The following is a 4176-nucleotide window of genomic DNA, read 5'->3' on the forward strand; positions in this document are numbered from 1 at the left end:
AGGAACCAATAAACAAATCTAGTTAATAGGTTTGTTAGAAAAATTAAATGCAATCATTTGCCTAAATGAACCCACAGAATTTCTTGGCACAGAGCAGTTACTCTGAAAATGTTTATTCCTTTGCCTTCCTCCTTGTCAGAGTCAGGTTGTTGCTACATTCATTTCTGCCTCCTTAGCTTTGCTCACAGAGGCTCCTACCTCTGCCTTGTCTTCCCCTCTCTTTGAAGCCTGCCCAAAGCCAGAATATTTGCTAAGATTCTGCTCTACTTTTTTCTATCCTTCATGAAGCCATCATTAATCTCAGTACTCTCTCTACCTTTTAAACCTTTATGATCCTTTACTGAAATATCTTTCTTTGTAGTTCTTAACTAGCTGGGCATTCCACTGCACCACCGTTGACATCATCTATGATGTCATGAGGGTGGTGGCCATCAACATCGCAGCCCCCAGACTGTGCAGTCCCCAGGATCTCTTCAATGATTCCAGAGAGTTCTCTGTATAGCATTGGGGCGCTGGCTGGCTCAGTTGGTAAAGAATGCGACTCTTGATCTTGGGGCTGTGAGTTGAAGCCCCACTTTGGGCATGGAGCCTACTTAAAAATAAATAAGTAAAAAAATAAAAATTAATAAAATTAATAAAAAGAATTGGTGTCTCATCTGTCGGCAATATTGACAATCTCATCATAAGTGATGTTTCCACTGTGCTTAATGTTTTTCTGCTTCTTTCTGTCTCTTGGCGGTTCCTTGAAGGTTTTGATAATCAGAGTCCAGGTGGAAGGTACCAGTTCAATCTGGGCCTGTCTGTTCTGAATGGTCAGTTTCATTGTCATCCTCAGACCCTTCCCATTACCCGTTGCCTTGTCATCACCACCGATGACATCACCAACCTTTCTTGGAGACACACCCAGGAGGCCCATCTTCAGGGCCGGGGCGGAAGTGGCACCGACTTTCCCATCGGTGCACCTCACGTATGCGACTTTGATCTCCTTGGGGTTGAACTTAGGCGGCATGGCGGAGGCTGCGGGTGTCGGATGAACCCGGATTCGGAACGACTGAGGAGAGTTGCACCCAGGCGTCCTCCCAGCCAAAAGTCGAAAATGAATGAATGAAATCTTAGAACACTAACATTTAAGGGTCCCAATAAGGCCACAAACATAGAGAGAAGCTCTCACATAAAGAGCAGTTACTTAGCAGTGTTCTATGCCTGGTGCTTTCCCTCCACGGGGAGATCGCCATAGTCCCATTTTGCAGACGAGTAACCTCTGGTGCAAGGTCACAGAGCTAGAGAATGGCAGAGTCGGATTTCGAACCCGGGGTTGGTTCCATACTTCCTTTTACATTGGATAGTCACCTATGCTGAAATTTATGTTAAAAAATATTGATTTTTGTCACCCATGAGTGACAAGTCCACATTAAGTTTTAGAGAAACGAAAATGGTAGTGGAGATGGGCGGATCTAACCTCTTTGTTCAACGTAAACTCATTTTTGTCCCCGTGAGTCAAGGTAGCCTATGATTGACTCAGTGTGACTCAAAATGACATTTTTATGAGCTTCTGAGGTAGACTAATAGGTTGTTCAGAAACCTTTTACACACAAAGAGCTCAATAATTTCCCACTTTAAAAGTGTCACTAGCAGTTACCAGGTAACAACCGACAACGGCCGCTCAACAAATAGGCATTTATGATGAGTGCTTCAGTGTGAGAAGCTGGACAGAACGACCTCTTGGGGCCCTCCCCATGGACGTAATCAATGTCATCAAAACTCAGGCTCAAGCGGAGCCCAGAGTAGAGCACTTCTCTCCTGTTTCGCCCTGTTATGCCACTGTTCTGGAGGAACACACCTTATCTCTCTAACTGGGAAGTTCTGTGAGGGCAGAGACTTGACTTTTCGTTCCTTTCCCAAAGCACTGGGCGCTGAGTTGAGCATGTAGTAGGTACTCAGTAAGCACTAACTGAATGATGACTTCAGGATTTTGTAACTCCAGATGCTTGTACTACAGAGACACTTAAAGCTGGGTCAGAGCAACAGGGGACTCTAAATAAATGATCCTTCAGAGCCATTATAAAATGGAAGGGGGGGAGGGGACTTCTCAGCGAAACTCCTCAGATGACAGTTACTGCTTTAGAGATCTAGAAGCCACTTTGTTATTGTAGTTGTTAAACATGGACTTGAGTAAACGAATAGGTCTCTTTTCTCAACTCTGAGTCTATTTTGGTCTCAACCCTGACAACGTGGTGACACAGAAATGAGCCTGTCTTTGTCCCTAATAAAGGACATCTCTTGAGTTAGAAACACTAATCAGTTTTAGCAGGTTTTAGAGATGTATGACCCAGCATCAACATTTTTGTAACCAAGACTACGGGCCACATCTTTGTAAAGAAGGCACAGTCAAATTGGATCACAAGATCTTCCTCCTACAGTACCTGATGGAATGAACAACCACATTAAAAAGTCAAAACAAAATAAAACACGCCAAAAAGTTAAAAAAAAATGACAAGCAGCATTTAAACAAGAAAAAGTGTATTATTTAATTTATTTATATTTGATCCTAGTTTTATAAAAGTCTTTTTTTCTATCTAGTTTAAATATGCACAGAGGACTGCTGGGATGATGTGTACTTTAGTAAAAGGTGAAAGATTTATATGATCTGAAGAGAAACCAGAGTATTGTGCACTTTAATATTAATAATGATTTATTTCATGTGGTGGTGTTTGGGCTAAAACTTTACGTTGGTATATTCTGTGTTACTTGAATTCTTTGCTATTTATGCATTATTAAAAAGTCAATACATATTTTGAATGTAACATTAGCAACTTTGCAAGGTATTGCAAATTGAGACAATGTCCTCCTGTTCATGTATTCAGGTATTCATGGCCTTAACAATCAGCTTCACTTCTTCTCTTACTCTGGAGACTAGTCAGTGTTTGCACAGCTAATTCTAGCTATAGAATTTCTTATCCCCAGAGTCCTGCCCTGCAGCATTGCTATAGACTGAATGTTTGTGACCCCCTTACCCCACCCCCCAAAATCATATGTTGAAATCCTGACCCCTAAAGTGATGATATTTGGAGCTGAGGCTGTTGAGATGTGATTAGGTCAAGAAGGTAGTGTCGTCATGAATGGAATTAGTGACCTTATAGAAGAGACCCCAGAGAGATCTCTTACCCTTCTACCATGTGAAGACACAGTGGGAAGGTGAATGGCTAAGCACCAGGAAGTGGGCTTTCACCAGACATGGAATCTGCTAGGCCCTTGATCTTGGATTTCCCAGCCTCTAGAACTGTGAGAAACAAATTTCTCTTGTTTACAAGCCACCCAGTCTATGGTATTTTGTTAGAGCAGCCTAAATGGATTGAGACGGGTGTCCAGTCTGCCTTTAGGTGGACTTCTGGCCACCATTTTCTTTTTTTAAAGATTTATTTATTTATTTGAGAGAGAGAGAAGAGAGAGAGAGAGCACGTGTGCGCAAACGTGTGTGAGTGGGGAGGGGCAGAGGGAGAGAGAATCTCAAGCAGACTCACCGCTGAACACAGAGTCCTAAGCGGGGCTCAATCTCACGGACTTGAGACCATGACCTGAGCAAAATCGAGAGTCTGATGCTTAACCGACTGAGCCACCCAGGCACCCCTCTGGCCACCATTTTCTTAACGTTGGAGTTTTACATTGCTTCTGCTAAGGATGGCAATTTTAACCTCTCATTACTGTTTTTCTACATAAATCTTTGTTCATAACTCTGATTACTTTTTAGGGTAAAATCGTAGGAGTAGGGTCAAGGCATATGACTTTTGTTTTTTAATGCTCATGATCTTATATAGCCAAATAATTTTCAGAAAGTCTATACTAATTAATGCTTTCACTAGAGGTATTCATAAAAGTGCCTCTTCCATAACTCTCTTACCAGCACTAATCATTTTTTGTTTGACATTTGTTTTCATTTGATAAGCAGAAATGATATTTAATTGCTGCTTTAATTAGCATTTCTATTATTAATGAATTTGTTTTTTATATGCAGATTGAATTTTTAAAATTTCAGTGGAATTCTATAAGTGGGCAGACAATATGATCATATTTATGTTTTAGGACTATAATTTGGGTGAGGGTGTTGAAAATGAGTGGCAGGAGGAGCCCTGAGGTCAGGGATACCAGAGAGGAGACCTCAGTGACTGTCAGGCTGGT

General features: G+C 41.6%; 1 pseudogene; it reads right to left on the reverse strand.

The window, feature by feature from the left end:
- Positions 1 to 364: 364 nt before the first annotated feature.
- On the reverse strand, positions 365 to 1009 carry LOC102730565 (large ribosomal subunit protein uL11-like; annotated as a pseudogene).
- Positions 1010 to 4176: the final 3167 nt, after the last annotated feature.

The sequence above is a fragment of the Leptonychotes weddellii genome, chromosome 2 (genome assembly GCF_054177405.1).
Source record: "Leptonychotes weddellii isolate Sample4059 chromosome 2, ASM5417740v2, whole genome shotgun sequence".
NCBI classification, from domain to species: Eukaryota; Metazoa; Chordata; class Mammalia; order Carnivora; family Phocidae; genus Leptonychotes; species Leptonychotes weddellii.